This window comes from Dermacentor silvarum, chromosome 4 (genome assembly GCF_013339745.2).
Source record: "Dermacentor silvarum isolate Dsil-2018 chromosome 4, BIME_Dsil_1.4, whole genome shotgun sequence".
NCBI classification, from domain to species: Eukaryota; Metazoa; Arthropoda; class Arachnida; order Ixodida; family Ixodidae; genus Dermacentor; species Dermacentor silvarum.
The window spans coordinates 85,483,462-85,504,188 of NC_051157.2; positions in this window are offsets into that span (position 1 = coordinate 85,483,462).

The following is a 20,727-nucleotide window of genomic DNA, read 5'->3' on the forward strand; positions in this document are numbered from 1 at the left end:
TGTGCCAGGAAATGCCATCATTCGTTGCTTTTCGTCATGCATTTTTTTTTCTCTTTTTTTCCTCAGCATTGAATCTGCTCCCTGTTCAAATTGTGCTTGCTTCAAGGAAGGGGAATTATGGGCTCCCATACTAGTTTTAATTTTAGTTTCTTATAGTGCTGAACTTTCGTAGGTCGGTGAATGTAGGAGTTTGCGTAAGTCTGCCGAAGTTTCTTGGCAATCTTTTTTTTTTTTTTTTTTTTTGCTTAGCTCACAAAGCGGCGACCACACTAAGCCCGTTTTCGGCGTAGTCCAACATCGCCGCGGTATAACCACGCTAGCGCGAAATTGGGCTAATTGGTTTGTGAATACCATACTTCAGTAGGACGTTCTGGTGGGCTAGTTGGTTCATAGCTTTTAGACGTTTATAAACTGCGCAAGAAAACGAAGACACAAGAAGGAAAACACACACGACACCACGAGCTCGTGGTGTCTGCGCTCGAGGTGCGTGTGTGTTTTCCTTCTTGTGTCTTCGTTTTCTTGCGCAGTTTATAAACGTCTAGAATACCATACTGAACAGCGCGGACGGCACGACAATCGAGAAAGACGGAACAGATGCGCCTGTGATCACGTCTTCCTCTCCTGTCCTGTCATCCAGGGTGTTCACCATGGTAACCAAGGTACAACCACGCTGTTACAAAAATTCGTTCTCCGGGCGCCAAGTAAGACAAGCAGGAGTGACGACACTGCTGACCAGGAAACTGGCCGATGGCGACGGTTCTTCGGCCGCTGCGTTTGTCGCTTCTATGTATAATACTCCCTGCCCTGTCGACAAGGCGGTGCGTACACGTAGTAAAGAAAGAAAAGGGAGAAAGCACGTGCGAAGGCGTGGTGTGAGGAAGAGATAAGGTGAGCGAAAGAAGAAGTCGGTTAGACCTACTCCTTTCTTTAAGATATATCATTATTATTATGAAATGTATGTAAGCAGATATGAGTAGCCAGAGTCACTGGCTACTCTTCTGCTCTGACATGCAATAAAGAGAGGAACACCCTGTGAAGGACAAAGCCACAGGAATAAAAAAAAAGGAAACTCAAGAACGAGTTTCAGCCAGTAGAGTTCAGAAGTCATTACACACTAACCACAAGTTCTCAAGCCAAACCACAAGGCCCAATGCGCTACGTGTGAAAAATAAAGTAAGCAAACAATTGCCCAGATACCACCACAATGCAACATGCTCCACAATGTCAGAACCCAATGAACAATAAACGTCCAAGAACACATATCTGAAATCATAGGCTCTGTGCAGCGACAACTGCAGGATATATCTATGCACAATTCTTAATAACTCTTCATTTCTTCCAGGTTTCCGCGGCAGAGAATTCGGCCCGGGAAAGTGCAGACGACAGTGCCAGGGTTTCAGTCTCACGTTTCGAAAATACTGCATATATCGCTGTCCGCCAGGACCTTGCCTTCTGCCCGAAGCTAATTGCAGTAATGATTCCACACCAGCAAGCCCACCTTCTGAACAATCTACATAAGCTTTTTTTTTTTTCGTTGTCTCAACAACACTATTTGATCACTGTCTTTCAGATCGTTAAGACTGTTGTGCAACATCTGGTTCCGAACTGGATAGGACCTGTCTCCCAAATACCTCGTCATTATCAACAGCCGTATTGGCGGCGAACTATAGGATGGACATCAGGAGAGAGTAACGAGAGAAACTTCCTGTTTAGATATGAGCTCTTTCAGAGCGATGGTATGCTATGAAGAACTTTATTGGGTCCTGAAGGTCAACCCTGGGTTGACGCGGGCCGCTCCCACGTTGAAACGGTCAGAGCGATGCTACTCATTAATTATACGAAAACTTTATATGTAAAGCGAGTTCGTAACTCATTCGCCTGAAGATAGCTAGCCGGTTTAGATCAAGTTTGGGTGTCACTCAAGAATTTAATACAGGGTGTTTCAGCGAACACTTTCAAATTTTTCTTTTAAATTGCCTGTTGCAGATAGCACAATTCTATAGTCCATGAGCTGGTCTACTCGAAGAGGCGGACGTTACTTTCATAAAAAACTTAAACGCATAATCAACGAATCAACAAAAGTTCACTAATTAAGTTCGTCACTAATTACCTTATAGCACTTATTGAAATTTACAAATTCTAGCCGGGGAGTTCGCAAGGCAGATCCACTTGGAACGAATTCTCAGGATGACACCAGTTTCGAGATATTAATTCCCGAACTTTGATCAGAAATTTGTTTGGCTTTCCAGTTAATCTTGTGTTTCAATGCATAAAACGACGTTCTGTTTAGAAAGTTAGTGGAACGACAGTGCATTTTTGCCGCAAGTCTGAAGGCGCCCACCTCGTAAACGATGTCATCCACACAATTCTTTTCAAGTGGATATACCTTGCAGTCTAACCTCTCTAGAACTTGAAAATTGTAACATGGGCCATAAGGTAATTAGATAAAAGCATTATTAGCGATTTTTGTTAATTAGTCGATTATGCATTTCAATTTTTGTGCAAGTAATGCTCGCCTCTTCGAGTAGACCAGCTTATATCAACTAGAACTGTGCTATGTGCCACAAGCAATTTAAATAAAATTTTGAAAGTGTTCGCCGAAACACCCTGTATATGTATACATATGTATGCACCAGCAACTCCAACATTCATATCTTTTGGACAATTAAGTAACGGATTCGTGTGCTTCGTGTGTGTGTGTGAGGGGGGGGGGAGGCGGCAGCGTGTATGGAACGCAAAAGTATTCATGTACTCTGCATACTGCGCGCGATAAAAATGCCGGTCGGTCAAAACTATTATCCGGAGCCCACCGATACAGCGTCTATCACAGCCCAGCGTCTATCACGCTTAGGGGCGGTAAATCTTAACAATCAATCAGCGTTCCCGAAATTTTCTCGCGCTTTTGTTTCCTCCCACTATTGGGTCGATCAGACTGGTTAGTGCAATTCGGGTGGAGCGAATGCCTGCAGAAATATTGCAAGGCTAACACCGCTTGCGACATAACCGCTACCAATAAGGTGTGGTACACGGTACAGTTACGCACAGGATGCTGTGGGTCGTGTAATGGGCGGCCTGGTTAGTATACATAAATGGCCGTCATTGCTGCATTGATGTTTTTTTTTTCGTGTTATTGTAGGGGACAAAAGTTACCACGCCTTGAGCACCTTGCGCTTACGATGACCGCGCTGGGCATGCCTCGAGGCGCAGCTCATGGGTGACAGACGAAGAGGAAAACAAAATTAGGTCACTCTCTATCCCATGGCAAAGATCTCTCTACGCCTATTTACGCAAAGTCTCGATCATTTTTGCGTAGCACAAGAGTCACAGTTCACAACTAAGAAAGACCAATACGGCAATGTAATGACGGCTCATTATAGGCACGTCGCCCACGCCGCCGTCAGGAGTCGCTGCGCTGCACACCCGCGTACACGGACCTTACCTGCGCGGACTCGTTCTCTCTATTCTTACGCAAGAAGAGCGCGAGACGCTAAAAAGGAAACCGCACAGAATCGGCGCGTCGTTGCATAACGCTTTACGCCGGGCGAGCGTGGCACGGAGCGAGGGGTGGCGGCATTGTAACTTGCGCTCAACTCTGCCCTCGCGCGGATTTGCGGCTTTGCGGCAGTGCCGGTGGCGTTAACGGCGCGCAGGCAAGAGCCAGCGACCGAACGGTTATCGCGCCGAACATCGCCGAGGCTGCGGTGTCGACGACCTTGCGTCGATCGAGAGCCGGCCGCAAGGTTCTTCAGCTGCGCGCGCAGGGAGCGTGGCTGGGTTAGTTTAGTTTTAGCCCTCCTCCGCTTTCCATTATGTTTATATTTTTTGCGACTGCGTCTGGAGAAAGAAAGAGCCCTTCAAACTGCATGAAAGACTTTTGTCAGCTACTCGGCTTACTAACCTGCAAGGGCGAATTAGAAATACGAAAGGTAGAGACATAACTCATATTCTCGAGTAAACTTATCATTACGGAAAACCGGCTGACGAGGAGGCATCCTTAAAGGACGTTGCTTCAGCCTCGGAAATGGAACTCAAATTTGTAAGCCAAATGGACATCACAGCGCTCATCACAGCGACAAAAAGCGGGACTTGCAATGCTGTTCCTGGATTTCAAGGAAAAGCAGTTTGTGTTTTCAACTGTGCATTTTAACTGTTCGAACAAAAGGTTGCAGTACTGCTTGGTTGAAACCACGACAAAGAGTTATCAGTGCACGATTAAGGGAAGAAATACTTGTCCTTGGTTTTCACTAAATTTCGGTGATTTTTTTATGTACAGCTGCAGGAGACCCCATTTGATAATTGCTCGAAATGTGATGAAGCACTTTCTGGCTCATGGTTTCACGTTAGCAAGCTCCGCAGTGAGTCTTGGTTAGATCTGTGCCGATCGTACAGTGTACCGTAGAAGAGAAACATAAAGCAAAAAAAAAGCAAGATTGATTTCTCTGTTCCAAAGGAAAGCACGTGTTACGAGGAACGCCCTATTGCAGAAGAATCCAGAACAATTCTGACCCGCAGGGTTCTTAGACGTGTCTGGAAATCTCGGTAGTTATTTGCATTTCGCCACCGTCGAAAACGCAGTTACCGTGGTTTATACTTATCGAGTTGGCGATCTCACACTTAGCAGTACGCCTTAGCCGCTACCTGTATCACCGCCAGCAAAAAGGGGGAAAAAAAGAGGGAGAGGGGTAACCGGAGCTAGATCAAAAGCACTGGCCCTTTCCGCTTAAGGTAGATTGAGTTCAAGAACGCGTTAGACAGTGCTAAGATACCTACCAGAGGAAACCTGGGACTCCCGCCGATAGATGGTATGTTCTAGATTTACAGGGTCGACCACATCTAAGGTGAACACCTCATTAGTATTCAATACATCATAGAAGCTGATGTTCCGTACATAATTCGAAAAATCATTATTGTGTTTCTTGACACCGTGATTACACATAGTAAAAGGAATATTTCACTCGCGATGTAGAATATACGCTGTAGTTTTACCGGCTTGAATGCAAATGAGGTGTTCACCTTAGATGTGGTCGACCCTGTACTTGTCATGTATTGCGGAGAAGGGAATGCATGCGCCCGGACCCTATCACAGCGTTTGTCTCCGGGTGAGAGAGATACAGCAGAAATATTTGCTGTGTTCAGACAAAAGATTCGATATCAGGAGTGAATCGCGAATTGAAGTTTGTTTTCATATAAACACAATTAGAATTAAACGCGCACAAAAGTCGCGCACGCCTCATCTCAAAACTGCCACTGTGCGCACAAAACCACTACTTCTGGCGAAGCGCGCTCGCCATGCTAACCCCGCCCCCCAGTGGTGAAGCCGCTGCCATGACTGCAAAGCCACTCAGTAACTGCACAAGCAGGCGTCTGGTGGCATAGGCCTACTTGTACTCGCACCCACAATAAGTTTGCTTTGTTTCGGAAGAAAACAAGACGGGACGAATATCGAAGAAAGTATAAGCATACGCGTAAAAAAATGAAAATTCAAAGAGGGTGAATATATAGCGTCGGGGTGAATCGTAGACTCGTAGTCTCTTTAATGGGCCACTCGGCACGTGAAGGCTTCCTAACCTCAGTGCAATGTAGCAGACCAGAAGCGTAATTATCCTCCGGTTAACCGCTCTACCTTTCCCGACCAATCTCTCTCCTTATCTCGCTCACTGTGCTTTGAAAAATGAAACTCTGCAAAGAATCTTGTACACTTTAGAGGCGCGGGGCTTGCAATATATTTAATTTCGAGTCACTAATTAAGTATAGCTACTTCTAAATTTTCTTTCACTCATTGTTTTTATTAGACAACTTTCTTTCCCGCGCAAAATTTGAATATTTCTACAGGCTCCCTCCCGTTGTAGAAACTTTGCATGCCGTGTGGACAATTATTTTTTTAATAAATCAAATACCCTGCAAGAAACTGCATTTCTGCGTGTGAACCGTGTGGTTGATCGAGTAGAATTTATTTCTATATCTATATTTTCATTCGGCCTTATGATTAATTATTCGCGAACAACGACTTCACAACTTGTTTGTGCCAGTAGCCGCTGTCGATGCTCATGTGCACATCGCTCAGTGAATGTGATTTTCTCCAAAGTCCAGCAAACAAGGTAATGCTTTTGAACTGTCAACCGATATATTAGATATGTCCGCTTTAGCTGCTTTAACATAAGCAGCCTGAAAAAGTGTGATGCATGTTTTCGATATTGAGTTAGGGAGTCGTGCGTTTGTGACTGATTTCATTATTTGACTAAATTCAGTGAATATTTAAAATGAGAGCCCAAATCTGAAATCTGCTCCATGCAGTTACTATATACTACCAGGGACTCCATAGAGTCCCTGGTTTCGCTATTGCCACTGTATACTATTGTCCACATTCACTGTTCGATATGCCTTCCTCGCTTCTCGCGTCCTCTGTTCCCATCCTTAAGGTCTGCGTTGCGTTCATACGCAATCACTTGCCCTCTGATAGGAGCTGCAACACACCTAGCGAGTGTACGAGAATACCCAAACAATAGGCAGTGCGCAGTTGAGAATCATTCAAGCGTTAGCCTTATGTGCCAACTACGTTCTCGCACGCGCTATTAAGTAGACCGGTATTAGTTGCGCCACGTGCCGACAAAACTAACCATTATCCGATCCACTAACGAGCCGAGCCAATGTCAGCCACACGCGTGTATCAACGAGGGCACATTTCAGCGCAGCTTTCTCTCTCTGAGATAAAGATAGAAATCTTGCGTCACTAATCACAGAATGAGGGTGCTTTGGCCCAAAATGTCAGAGTACGTGCGAGAAAGGCTTTATCGCTGTGGGGTTTATACAGCGCTATGTGCATCGGTGGATCGCAAGGTGCGCACGATCGTCTTAACTGGAAATGAACAAAATTCAGAAAGGACTAAAGCGCGCTCTACCGAGGACACGTTGCACTCCGTTCACGCCGGATTCTTTCGTTGGTTTGTCCGACGTCTATATTAGGCCTTAGCTTGGTGTAGCCTGCGGCCCTCTCGTTCTGCGCGAGAATGCTCTGAGAAATGGCGTGTCAAGGTTCAGGTTCATCAAGGTCGGTGAGGGAGGTTGATGCTGGAGAAACTGTCTCGCACAGTTGCCCGATGTAAGACCTGCGTTTGAACACTTACCACGTGAAGAAGCGAACTTCGCACATGACGGGAATCACGTTTAAAAAGCGTCAACGCAGGCTGGAAACGACTCCTGTTCCGAACAGTAATATTTCTTTTCATTTCACTTAGTTTATTTATACCCTCAAGACCCGAAGGCCTTACTGAGGGGAGTCGTGGGATTCAGAAATACAAGAGAAATTCCTGATTATACAACGTTAGCTAATGATTTATGAACAATGTCTTGCATGCATGGAGCTCTTGGTTATACATGGAATACTTGGTTATATGATGTTAGCTAATAGTTCACAAAAACTGACAACGTCTTCAATGGAAGTGATTGATCCGGGAAGGATTCCAGTGCTCCGAAGACCGCGGGATAATTGAATAGATAGCAAGCCTCAGTGCGGCTTGTGTTTATATCCACCGTATTACTATGGTCACTGCATGAAGAAATAAAGTGTAGGGGGGAGGGGGGGTATTTAGATCAAGTTGTAGCTGTGTGATATGGTGATCGATTTCATAAAACAAAGAAAACCTGAAATGTTTGCGGTGGGATGTAAGTGAGAGCAATTCGAAGGCGCCTTTCATAAACGTGACACTAGCGGTGTTGTCATAGTTGCTTTAATAAATCTGGCGGTGTTATTCTGAACAAGCTCAATGACAGCAATAAGCTAACTTGAAAACAGGTCCAATATAAAAGCTGCGTGTTCAAGTTTACGTCTGAAAAGAGTTTTGTAGAGGAGTAATTTGAGAGAAAGAGGAGCAGTAGAGAAGTTATGGCAAAGATAGCCTGGCATCAGGTTAGCATCCGGTTAGCATTGTTAACAATACTGGTGATGTGTAATGTCCAGTTAAGATCTGAAGTAATGTGAATGCCGAGGCAGCAGTAAGAAGAAACAGATTCCAGAATAGTGTTATTGAGAAGATAACAGGGAGAGGTGAAGGCAGTCCGTGTTAAAATGAGAGTTTCGCGCTTGTCAAGATTCAGCTCCATAGGCCACTTGTTACACCTATTAGATTCAGCATCTACATCGCTTTGTAAAGCAGCAGTGTCGTTATTGTCATTATTTCACGATATGTAACACATTCTTCAGCAAACAGGTGAATAAAGAAGAAACACAATTCAGAAGGTCGTTAATATATATCAAAAAGAGCAGGCGACCTATAACGGACCCCATTTGGTACTCCAGAATCAACGCACTTAGTAGACGATTGTTTGCCATTGCATGGGGCAATGAACTGAAGCTGACAAGTAAAGAAGTACTCGAGCCAGGTAATGCGATGAGTATCTACGCGTATATTTAATTTGTTCAGATTGAAAGTATTAGTTTTTGACGCAACTTGTCAAACACTTTCGAGTAATCAATAAAAAATGCAGTCTGCCATGGAAGAACGGTCTAAAGTTGCAGGAACTGTGCAGATGAAAAGAACGAGCTGTAATTGAGAAGCATATAGTCAACTGGTGATGGCGGTAATTGATAGGTAAATGCTTGTTGCTGGATTTCTGGAGTGGAATCACCTTCCCGATGTTCCAATTTGCAGGAATGCGATGGGTGTCGCGTGACTGTAGAAAACGTTTTTGGAAGAATAAGTGATGCGGACAAAGCAGTACTTTTTTTTTAAACGCTTCATTAATGAGGTCGGCACCAGGGTTTAAGTGACTCGACTACGGCAGCCACTTCACGTGGTTCATTAATTATTGGGTCAATACCAAGACACTCTTGTGAGAAACATATATATATATATATATATATATATATATATATATATATATATATATATATATATATATATATATATTAAACACACTGAAGGTCGTTGTGGTAGGAGGACGACAATTTAATGTTTGTGCTCGGCGTGCGGGGCCGAAAAGCGCGGGAGTGAGCGTCGCTGGTGCGCGTGGTCGGTGCGCGTGCCGGGAGAGACCAGCTGGAACGACGGGGCAGCCAAGCTGACAGAACGGGCAGTGCAGCGAGATGGAGCGGACCGAATGCCGACCCACGTCCCGGCGTCCCGGTCCTGTACTGCAAGCCGGGTGCCGCCCCGGCTTCTACCATCGTCGCGGGTCCTGTTGAGCTGAGCCACGTCTCGGCTCGCATGACCGCTGCCGTGCTGCCGTTCTCGGGCTACGTCCCAGAGCCCTGCTCCTGTTCTCCAAACCAGTTGGAACGTGCGAGATAGTGGACTCCCGGGGAGTGGCCTCAAACTAATTGAGGAAGAAAGGAAACGCGTCGAGACTGTTCGATTAGCAGAACTTGCTGCAGCTAAGCAAGCTTACGAAGGGAGGAAGCAGCTCCAAAAGGAAAAACTCAAGATGCTGCGAGAAGAGCTGCATGCAATGAAAATGAAAGAGAGTGAGGCTGAGACCAAGGTGGAAAGTAGGCGCGTTTTCGTAGCAGAACTGCATGACATCAGACAGATGCCAGAAGTTGGCAGATTAGATAGACGCCGTAGCATCGTAGTGGAGAAGCGCACCACTGAGGAGCCCTTGATGCAGGGTGACGAGGATAAGAGAATGGTCGACATCCCAATCGCGGTTTGGAGAACAGGAGCAGGGCTCTGGGACGTAGTCCGAGAACGGCAGCACGGCAGCGGTCAGGCGAGCCGAGACGTGGCTCAGCTCAGCAGGACCCGCGACGATGGTAGAAGCCGGGGCGGCGCCCGGCTTGCAGTACAGGACCGGGATGCCGGGACGTGGGCCGGCATTCGGTCCGCTCCATCTCGCTGCACTGCCGGTTCTGTCAGCTTGGCTGCCCCGTCGTTCCAGCTGGTCTCTCCCGGCACGCGCACCAGCGACGCTCACTCCCGCGCTTTTCGGCCCCGCACGCCGAGCACAAGCACCGAAAAGCCCGCGCATTTCAACTCTCGGCCCCGCACACCGAGCACAAGCATTAAATTGTCGGCCTCCTACCACAGTCGTCATTCTTACAGACTCCCGTGCTGCCCTCAGCAGACTGAGACAAGATGCCGATAGGCCAATTTTATGCAGTATCCAAGAAACGTCCGGCAAAATTACTTCCTGTGGAGTGTCCCTCATTGCCCAGTGGATACCCTCGCACGTGCGCATCGCTGGAAATGAAGAGGCTGATAACCTCGCTTCAAGTTGTGCCCTCCACGAATGTGGCTGCCTCGACATTTCCTGTACGTTTGGAACCTGTACGTCTTCTGATACGCCGACACCTCTTAAAGCAGCACCCAGACCAGCGTGTTGCAGACGGATCGTTCCCTCCCCGTGTTCGCGGTCGAGGCTTGCCCCGTCGTGCTTGAGCACTGTTACACAAATTAAGGGTAGGATCTGGATTAGTGCGTGAACGCCTATACCGACAAGGACGTGTGGACATCCCGCCGTGTACATTTTGTGGCTCCTGTGAGACACTGGAACAACTCGTTTTAGAGTGTTCCGCATTCGTTGCGCAGCGCGTATTGCTAATGAAGGAATATAGACTTATTGGACGGCAATGTGCAACCCTTGACGATTGCCTGTTTCCAAGGGGATGCGCTGCTCGACGTGACCAGGCCCACCGAGCCCTGCTAACATTTCTGAGGAATACGGCCTTGGCCTCCCGTGTAGAGACATTATTTGTGTTTTTGGTTTGTTCTGTCTGTCTCTCCATCAATTCTTTATTTCCTCTTTTCTTTCCTCCTATTTTCATTTCCTATATTCCCTCCTCTGAAAGAGTAGGCAGGCGTCGTGCCCCTCTCGATGGCAGTTGTCAGCTTGCTCCCTCCCTATTTCCTTGGTGTCCTTGTGTGTATATGTGTACAAACCAAATAATAATAACAATAATAATAATAATAATAATAATAATAATAATAATAATAATAATAATAATAATAACAATAATAATCCTCAGGAAATTTCACACATGTATACAACATGCACAACCGCGCCACTCCTTGTCGAAGCGTCATACTACATACTGCTTTATCAAGAAGGTCTACAAACGCAGTGCTAACAAACCTTACACCATCTTTCACCCTACCTACAAAGAATACACACTGTCTTAAGAATATGGCTTGTCGGATGAACGCAAGAGTAGTTTTTTTCAGCACCGAATAAACTGAGCAGAATGTGTCGATTGGCAAACTCCTGGCGTATAATGTGCGTAAAACTACCAGATTTTCTAAGAGGAGGCATCGAAACCGTTTTGTTGAATGTGTAGAGGCAGTGGTGAAAGCTTCGCGCTCGCTCGGGTGCCTGAAACGCAAGCTGAAAAAGCATCTCGAGAGATTAAAAAAAAACTTGCATACCCCACGTACATTCAAATCTAAACTTGAATACGCGTTCCTTGTCTGGCACCCATTTCAATTGTACCTCACCTCCCTGTCTGGCACACATTTCAATTGTACCTCACCTCCCACCTTGAAGCAATCCAGAACCACGCCGGATTCATCGCATCGGATTACTCAAGGCAATCTAGCGTTAGACAACTAAAATACACGTTCGACCTTCCATTACTTTCCATCACGTCGCCTCATATCTCCGGTATGCCTTCTTAATCCCTGCTATTATCACCCGCTTATAAAGCATGCCCGGTAAAAACCACCATTGCGAACTTCCACTCGGATCAATCGCAGCCTACCCCTAGTGCGCGTCACTGGTGGAACATTAAAAGTGATTAACTCATTCTTTCCACACGCAACAGCCTTATGAAATTCCCTCCCTGATAACATCCTCACAAGCAGCGATCGAAATTTATTCCGTGATTAACTAAAATGATATGCTTTACATAACATACATGTGTTCTATTTGTCGCAGATGATTTATTGTGAACTCTAATCACTATTTACTGTGGAACTTTCGTTGATCCATATACCCGCTTTTTGAAAGCTAACCAGCGTATGTATAACATTGTTATCTTTACCCATACTAGTGTTTTCTTATTGTTAACATTGTTAACACCTCACCACTTTTCATTTCCTCTCCCCTTCTTTTGTTCGTATTGCGTTCTCGTGAGCAATAACAGCATGTACTCAAGCTTCATCTTCTGTAATGCATTCAATTGTTCAAGGCGAAATACATGAAATGAAATCCAATGAAATATGAAACACTTATGTCTTGTGGTAGTATATACATAGGAAGACGGCATGATGTCTTAATCGCCACCTTAGAAAACGTGGTTTAAAGATAAGCAATTACCTCGACAGTCTTCTGCCTGATCCTTCTCAAGATGGCGGCTGCGCTCTTTTGTTTATTGATAGAGGTACAAGCTATCAGACATAGTATAGTTGCACTGCGTCGGTCGGCCTAATTGATAAAGAGACCGATCTCTGTTGGAAAAAAGCAGTATAACGTTTTGACCAGAAGTGCCGCCATCGGGCGTGGTGTATAAATGTATGAATGCTCCCGAGGACACACTGGCTGAAGTTAGTGCGTCGTGGTCTCTATGTCTCCCTATTGTACTTGTCTGCTGGTGCTGAAACGCCCGTGTACTTTGTGTTGGGTGCACTGTTGAAAAACCCCGGGTGGTAAAACATTGTTACTAAGTGCTCCTCAGGACCTAAAATAAAGTTCACTGCCTGCCTGCCTGCCCCCCCCCCCCCCTCCCTTACTACGGTGAGCCTCATAATCGAATAGTGGTTTTTGCACGTAAAACACCGGAAGTTAGCTAACTTTCTTTTTGCATTATCACGAGTTTCCTGTGACCGTCTAACCAACCTTCAAAACATAACAGCAGCGTTCTTATTTTTTACATAATGGCGCGGAGATGGGTCCATGTAAATTATGTTAATTTACTGTGGCAAAGCGTTGGTTCAGGCGAGTTGGTAATCTATATACTCTTAGACTTTTAGAGCAGAAATATAGGACGACACTGAAACATACAAAGCGACAGGTACAAGCGCTAACTTCTAACTAAAGTTTAATGTCAGAGACTGCGTATAAATATACACATTACCACAATACAAAAAGAGAAAAAGAAAGGAAGTACCAGTCAATCGCATTGTAGAGCTAGCACCTATGCATTTCAACAAATATTGAGCTGTTGCCAGCTGCCATCGAGAAAACCAATTTCTCTTTTTTTTCTTTTTTTTTTTTTGATAAAGAAACTGATGGCGAGCTCAAGCACTGATAATCATCCCTCATCATTGCTGCTGCCTCGACAGCCTCGCGTGCAGAGGGTTCTCGATCCCGGAACAGAACCACTGCATTGTCACAATATGTGGCGCACCCACAATGACGGCAACGAGATGTCCTTTCCATTCCTTCTTCGCATTCCTAATGCGCCCTTTTAGGCGTTCACTCAGGCAGCGCTCGGTCTGGCCGACATATACTCTGCTACAAGACAGTGGAATTCTGTATACTACCACTTCGATGTAGGTAACAAACCTGTTCTTGTAAGGTTTGCAAGGGCTCTTCTGCTTGACTGTCGGTGACGCCATCTTGCAGAGTTTGGCCAATTTATCTGGGGCAGAAAAGACGACTTTCACGCCGGAGTAATTTTTAATCTTTTTTAGGATGATGTGAGGTTCGGTGAGAGTAAGGAATGAGAGCCACTCTTTTTCAACCATGCTCTTCTCGGTCTTCACGTGGCTGACTTTCTTCGTCAGGTGCAGCCTCAGACTCCGCCGCCGCGACGATGAAATCCCTAACCAGAAAATGAATTGGCCTCCCTGGTGCAGTATTCGGCCACTACCTCCCTCATGACTCCTGCAATTAATCCATGGCCCTCAGTCCACAGCAGCTGCCGCGCACCTGACCAATGCGGTGGTCAGACCTGCGACGTAGCAGAGGGGGCTAAGAATCTCTGGGTCCGGACTGGCCGCTGCTGAAAACTGAACCTGGCAACTAGCTTAGCAGAGCTCTTTGAGGAATTATCAGGCGTTGGATGGATGGATGGAAAAACTTTATTGAGGTCCGTTAGGTCGCGCTAGTTTCCTAGCCCGAAGCGGGCCCCTCCCACGTCGGGATCAAAAGGCGTAGCCTTTCGGCCGCTTCGCGGGCTCGTTGGACTGCCCATAGCTGTTCATCTAATGTGAGACGGCGTAGGGCTGCGTCCCACCGCTCTTCAGTGTTGTCCTTGTCGCTACGTAGCACCTCTGGGATATTATTGTCATTAGTGAGGTTAGAAGAACTGGTGAGGCTTATACAGTGTTAACTAAAGGCCCCGTGCTCTGCTACAGAGGCCTTGCAGATAAGAGAGAATACGGGGTAAGATATTTAATCCATAAGGATAGTGCGGGCAACATTAATGAGTTCTACAGCGTTAATGAGAGGGTAGCAGTCGTCGTAATAAAGCTAAGCATGAGATGTAGATTAACTTTGTTACAAGCCTACATTACAACCTCCAGTCACGATGATGAAGAAATAGAACAATTTTGTGCAAATGTTGAATTATCAATGAGAAAGGTGCAAAGTTAGTATGCTGCAGACATGTTTGACTTCAATGCAAAAGTGGGGGATAAGCATGCTGGAGAACAAACAATTGGCAACTGCAGCATCGATTCTAATAATAGTAGAGGAGAAATGTTAGTAGAATTCGCGGATAGCAATAGACTCCACATAATGTATACCTTCTTCAGGAAGCCCAGTAACAGTAAGTGGACGTGGAAAAGCCCTAATGGAGGAACAAGAAATGAAATATATTTCATAATCCCTGCCGATTCCAGTGCAAGATGTAAAAGTGTTAGATAGGGTAAGGAGCAGTGATCATAGGTTAGTGAAGTCTAATATTGCTCCCAATTGGAAGAGAGGTAAAGCAAAATTAGTCATGAAGAAATAAGTCAACCTAGACGCAGTAAGGGTAAAAGCAGACGAATTCCGGCTGGTGCTCGCAAAAAAAAAATCCTGCTTTAGAATAATAAGATGAAGACAACATAGAGGTAATTAATTAAACCATAACTAGGCTGGCTTCAGAAGCAGAAATCGAAATGGGAGGTAAGGGACCAAGGCCATGAGTAGGTCATCATCATCATCAGCCTATATTTATGTCCACTGCAGGACGAAGGCCTCTCCCTGCGATCTCCAATTACCCCTGTCTTGCGCTAGCGTATTCCAACTTGCGCCATGAGTAGGTAAGCTCTTCCAAGTAACAAAGGACCTAATAAAGAAACTACAAAGCATGGAAGTGTGTAACTCAAGAGATCAGATAGTATTCACTGAATTGTCAAAGCTGATAAGCAAGAAGAAAGTAAGAGATATTCGAGATTATAACGTCGGAAATACAGAGGAGCAGTAAAAGTAGGCTGATTCGTGAAATCAATGAGAAGAAAACTGGGCATAGGACAGGGCAAGATGTATGCACTGAAAGAAAAGCTGGGTAATGTCATCAGTAGCAGAAGTGTACTGCCGATGCCGCAGCCGAAGAATTCCGTACTGACCTGCACAGTACCCAGAGCAGCCACGGACGCAACTTCATTCGAAGTAGTGATGAACAAGATACAGAGCCTCCTTCTTTAACAAGCGATGAAGTTAGAAGGGCCTTGCAAGACATTTCCCGGGGTAAAGTGGCAGGAAACGATGGAAGAGCAGTCGATTTAATCAAAGATGGAGGCGATATTACGCTTGAAAAGCTTGCGGCCCTTTATACGCAATGCTTCACGCCTTCAAGTTTACCAGAGGGCTGGAAGAATACCAACATTATACTAATCCATAAGAAGGGAAACGTTAAAGAATTGAAGCATTATAGTCCCATTAGCTTGCTTTCAGTATTGCATAAAATATTCACCAAGGTAATTTCAAATAGAATCAGGGCAACACTTGACTTCAGCCAACCAAGAGAACAGGCTAGATTCAGGAAAGGATATTCTACGATGGATCATATCCATGTCATCAATCAGGTAATTAAAAATTTGAGGAGTACAATCAACTTCTCTATATGGCTTTCATAGGTTATGAGAATGAATTTGATTCAGTAGAGATACCAGCACTCATAGAGGCATTGCGTAATCATGGAGTACAGGAGGCATACGTGAATATCTTGATAAATATCTGCGAAAATTTCACAGCTACCTTGTTGGTCTACAATAAAAGTAGAAAGTTACCTATAACTAAGAGACCCAATCTTTACAATCTATTCACTTCAAGCTTAGAAGAAGTATTCAAGCTATTAGAATGGGAAGGCTTAGGAGAGAGGATCAACAGCGAATATCTCAACATTCGGCTAGCAGATATCATTGTCGTGGGCACATATTACGTAAAACTATTACATTCTGACTTTATTCCGATCTTCTAAGTTCAAATTTACGTAACCGCATATGCAAGCATCGTGCGGTGACCCGCAGCATTGTTGGAACAGCCCAATGAAACACTCTTCTCGTTTATAGGAGGTCACTTTTGTTTGGTTTCAAAGCGAATAGCCCTGCCTACCTCAACAAGATTCTTTATCTAATCGGCTGCCAAGAGGTGAGCAGCACGCAGAATTAAGTTGAGAGAATTTCGATGAGGCCGAGCTGGCAGAGTGAAAGTAGATAACTGGATGGAAATGGTGGTGCCGGCGTCTGCGATTGGCCCGCGCCCCTTGCTTGGTTTGCGCTGACTGGTAGAAAACCGCGGCGGCTTGCAACGGAAAGCTTGAAATGCAGGCTCAGGAGTGAGGATCAACTGCGGATATCTCAACAACGTTTGGTCTGCAGATGACGTTGTCCTGTGGAGGAATTGCAACCATGATTGAGAACCTTAGCCTAGAAAGTGTAAGAGTTGGGTTAAGATTTATATTAAGAATAATAGAGGGGACTGAAGAAAGACGAGAAAGAGGTTCGTCTTGGCATCGCGCGTCGACGCTTACGCTTGCCTGGATTCTTATTCAGCATGTTTTCTATAGCAGGGTATACGCAACAATTTGGTGAAGCTTGCTGGGTACGCTCAACTTATGCAGAAGACCCCACTGGGCAGCAAGAACCTCGTTCTCTTCTTTCTTCAGTCCCCTCGCTGTGCCACACCGTGTGGCAATATGCAAAAGACAAAGATAAAGTTCAATCACCTGGCAAGGGAATAAGAACTCATGATCGCAAGTCAGCTGATCCAGAGAGCAGAGAAGATGGCAAGAGCCAGCGGAGCCCTGGACTAGGGGCCCCGACCATTAGCGATGCCCCATTGGGGCAAGACAAAACTATATTTGAATTAAAGTTTGTCTATCTATCTATATCAGCCTCTAGAGTCAGTGCAGGAGTATGTTTATCTAGGTCAATTGCCCACAGAGGGCCCTGGTCATAAGAAGGAAATTTACAGAATAATACAAATGGGTTGGAGTGCATACGGCCGGCAGTACCAAATAACGGCTGGGAGCTATACCACTGTCATTGAAAAGTGTACAACCATTGCATTCTACTGGCGCTAACATTTAGTGCTATAAGTTTGCAGGCTAACAAAGAAGCTCGAGAACAAGTTAAGAAACGCGAAACGCGCAAAGGACTACGGAACGAAAAATGTTACCCGCAATTGAAATTTCTGCGAACTCTGCATTTAGCTATCACTCCGAACAAGTGAGTGCATGCTCAGTCGAGAAACCGTTCGAAATATCTTGATCTTCTTTCTAGCTGTGTGTTATACACCATTGTCCGTGTGGTGTACTCCCCCCCCCCCCCCTTCCACTCGATCAGGTATATTCGTTACCACAGCAAAAGACCCCTCAGCTTCAAAACAATAGTGAAGAGAGAGAGCTCTGCATGGGAAATTGCGCCATGCGCGATGTCTGTTTATTTGCTAATCTGCAAGCTTTTCTCATTGCGTGGCACGAAGCCTGAAGGTAATTACGACGAGAAACACCTTCTTTCCGTGATTCGATGCCCCACAAAACATTAGCCATCTCGCGCCCTTCGCAACGCTTCGACTACAAACGCGGATCAGGTCGAAATTCAGAGCCTTGCAGGCATGCGTGTGTGCCGACTATAAAACAGGTCAGGGGCCCAGCTCCCCGTTTGCATGAGTCAACGTAAGCGAGAAATGTATGGTCATTCTCCGAATAGCGTTTGTCTTCTCTCTTGTGTTCGTGGCCGCAAGCAGCTTCCTGAATATGGGTGCGTGTGTGTGTGTTTGTTTCTTTCAGCTGTGTTCCATAGAGGTCTTTGACAGCACACAATTTATGACGACCTTGTATGCACCCTTAACTGGACTTTCACTGTACCACTGCGGCCGAGGTTCCGCCAAGGCCGATTCGGATTTGACGCTACCGACAGGGGCACCAGTCATTTCGCCTGTTCCATTTAGAGCGTGCAACACCTCGAAGGTCGTGGAATGAACGTAAGGCAGCCTCCTTTTGTGTCTTCGGGCTACTCTTCATTGCTACTTCCTCCTCCCAACGTTCTCCCACTTATTTCTTTTTCGGCAGCGTCTTCCTGTAGCTCTACAGCGTCCGCTCCAGCACACTATGTGCAAGCGGCGGGCGTGACCCAGACGGGAAAAGCCTCTGGGGCATAACTGCTCTTTAGCGACTTGTACGCTTCTCTGCTGGCGAGCCGGACGACCAGTTATAAGTTGGCCGGTCGTCCTAGAAGAGCAGAAAAGCAGCATTTAGGTGCATGGAATGTCCACGTGGGCCTTCTGAGGGGGCTCATGAATGATGACACCTCCGCGTGCGCTTCGGCGTCTTCCGGGATGAGGGCTGAATGGCCTTGAGGAATGCCTGTATACGTTCATCAGCGTGTCGCCATTACACACTCATATATACAATGGAGGTAGCGTCGACATATTTAGTGCTTGAGTTGGGTAAGAGGTGCTGAATTTTGATTGGTCGTCTTTCATTTCCGGTTCCACGCAACTCGGCGTTTCCGCTCGACTGGTCAAGACGTAATAGGCGCCAATTGGAAGCGCACACGAGGAGTGTTGCGTATACGGAAACTTCCGGCTTCTCTCGGCGTTGCGCTTTTGATCGTTGTTGGATTACGTTTTTTTTTTTCTTTTTTTGAGGGGAGGGGGGGGGGGGGGGGCTAAAGCAACGGCGCAGATCTTTTAGTGTGAGCTTGTAGCCGTAATTAGAGATGCGAGAGCGCCCGAAGCATATTTTTGGGCACAAACAGCTTGCAGCTGGAAGAAGGATTGTCCCCGTTTGCTTGCGTATAAACAACTCGCACAGATTGGCAGGGCAGGGTGCCATACGCTGAAAATCCAGAGCACTTAAGAAATAGAAAAGGAAGGTTGGCGAAGTTGGCTGCTCAGTTTCCCATTGCTCGTTATGACCAAAACATCGTTATGACCAAAATCACTGTTCAACGCCTTAAATTATTCGACGTGTGTGTGTTTTTTTTTTTTTTTCGTGCTGAGAACACGCAACCACTAACATAGCTTTTACTACTGGTCTTTCTGTCTTTTTTTTCTTTTTTTTTTCTTTTTTTCTTTTTTTTTTTTGCAAACTCCGCTCCTTTATCCAATCACTCCGCATCCTTGGCAATCCAATCAACTGTTGTTTGGTCTTCTTCACATTCCGCGATGCACTGGAATAAACATACTGTAACGACGTGCGAGTAAGATTTGTACCCATTTGACACATTGAGCTATGTTTATATAAACGCAGCAGAGGAAATAAGCTGTCGCCTTCAAGAAGACAAGTCCCCTTGCCGAAACGGCGGCTGCAGCATGAGGCGTACTTTGCCCCACTGTTTATTACTTCGAGACTCTCCGTTCCTGCGATCATCTGTCCTGCCGAGAAATGTTTTTTTTATTTGTATCGGTAATGATATTCGAGCATCATCAAATTACATTATACGTTCTGCGCACTACCCCGGGCACAAATGTTGACATCTGCATAGTGTAGCGATATCGATGGGTTTAAGGATAAAAGACAAAAAAAATGGTTGCTACTGTGTACATGCGGGGACAAAATGATGAGGGATCTGCGAGCGTTGCCAGACTGCACTTTTGCGTCCTCTGACGAAGCAAGCGCCTCGTATCGGGACATGGCATAGCGAATGTGCGTCCTTTCGAGCTCGTCGGTCTGCCGATACGCCCACTTCTTGCCAGCGTGCTCTCGGAATCGCGATTGTTGCACAACATTACGCTAAGTGAGCGGTGTCTGTTTTGCCCGTTGTGAACCTCTTTTGATCCAAAAGGGCACGATAACAATGGACGGTCAAGGACTCGCACGACGATGACGACATACGGCACGCATGGGCAAGAAACGATATTTTACTACGTCGCAAACCACACAGCATTGCTGTCCATATTGTTTTCTTCCATTAGTCACTAGTCCGGCCTTCGCACACTGTGAGCACTCATATTTGTGCAGCCACCGAGGACTTCCCGTCTAGCCTGCACCTTATCAAAGGGAACACACACGGGAAGCAAATACAATGGCGCACGGCGGAAAGGAAGCCACTGGTTGCGCAGTCGCCTCGCAGTTTCCTCGCTTTGTCTTCCCGATTTCGCGTCGCTCCTGCTAACCGAGAGCCTTAATAACCAGTCTCTCGGTGTAAGCGCGTGGCGTAAGTTACCGCGTGGCGCAAGTCGTCTGCTCTCGTCGCGTTCGTGCCACCGAGTGTTTTGCAAGAATCAGCCGGTGAAAACTCTCCGCTATATGCAATAGATCACCTCAAAACTTGCTGGTACGTGTTTGCCGTGCTTTTTGGCCATCCATCAACGCCATCAGTGGAAAGACGATAAATGGACGCAGAGATACGAGGAGTGCATTACGTAGGCACATGAACCAATCTTGTCTTGAAATAAGTGGTTCATTCATTCATTCATTCA